We start from the raw sequence: 1,466 nt of genomic DNA, 5'->3' as shown, positions 1-1,466 counted from the left end.
CCTTTGAATATTTGGTCATTTAACTTAAGCATTGAAACATTTTTATCTGCCTTGCTTATTATAAGAAGTGATATAAGTTTTTCTAACTGGAAATTGGTTATAAAGACGTCCATATTTATTCAGACTTTAAGGTGATTTTACATTTATATAAGTACCGGCAGTAAAAATAGAGTAATGAATGATAAAGCACTGAACAAAGTTCTATTGCTGACAATCTTCCAGACAACTTAAAATACCTAAGGTTAGTTCAAAATATATTTTCCCTTTTAAGATTTATAATCTAATATTAATAACTGACCTTTGAAGCATCTCTGCCAATGACAGTCTTTCCGCCTTCCAAAGAATCATTGAGTGGGATGGAATGGATTTCTTGCCATGATTCCTGTGAACCAGCACAAAAGACCCACATTCAGTCCTTTGTGCAAGCTTCAATGTAGCCAGTGCTATTTCCCCTTTCTTTTGCATAGCGCTGCTTTCATTCAGATACCAATCTGATTCCCATTGTGAAAGCCACAATTGAATCATCCCATCAGCTATTACATTCCAGCTTATTAAACGAGACTTTCATGTCACGTTTTGTTCTTTGCCAGTCACTAGAAATCTGTGCTCTTAAATTCTCAACCCTCACACAGGTTTCTGATTTTGAATATTTCTGACATATTCTCCTATCCTTCCTTTTTTTCACTCAATGTCTCTATTTGCAAAGTCCAGGAAACCATTTTTCTTAATTGCTTTCTTAACCTATCCTGCTCTCTTTAAAGATTTATACACACAGCTTGTGTTCTGGCCAGTTACAAATGCATTCAATTATAATTGCATCCTTCATATTTCTTGTTCTTCCTACCAAATGTATCATTTTATTTGTATTAAATTGCATTTAGCATGTGCCTCTCCACTTATTCACACTTGATCTTTCTGGCGTCATAGAGCTGTACAGAACAGAAATGGGTCCTCCGACCCACTACGTCCACGCTGACCTTGCCCATCTACACTGATCTCTATTACTCTCTCCTTCACTCTCTTCCTCTGTTTCCAAGGATGTGGAGTGATTTAGGAAGAGGAGAATTCAAGAGTTTAGGGCTTGGCAACTAAATTGGGTGGCGCAGCGGTAGAGTTGTTGCCTTGCAGCACCAGGGACCCAGGCTTGATCCTGACTATGGGTGCTGTCTGTATGGTCTCCCTGTGACTGTGGGTTTTCTCTGGGAACTCGTTTCCTCCCACATTCCAAAGAAGCACAGGTTTGTGGGCTAATTGGCTTCTGTAAATTGTGACTAGTGTGTAGGATAGTGCTAGTGTATGGGGCGATTGCTGGTCGGCGTGGACTAGATGGGCCGAAAGGCCCATATCTGCGCTGTATCTCTAAACTAAACTGTTACTTTATCATGCACTATCCTAGAGATAAGCAATAAGCAACAAATCCTCATTTATTTGACTCCTTTGGTGGATAAAGAGTCAGGCTTTGTTTG

Source organism: Amblyraja radiata, chromosome 8 (assembly GCF_010909765.2).
Source record: "Amblyraja radiata isolate CabotCenter1 chromosome 8, sAmbRad1.1.pri, whole genome shotgun sequence".
Taxonomy (NCBI): Eukaryota; Metazoa; Chordata; class Chondrichthyes; order Rajiformes; family Rajidae; genus Amblyraja; species Amblyraja radiata.
Note: the sequence above shows the minus strand (reverse complement) of the source record.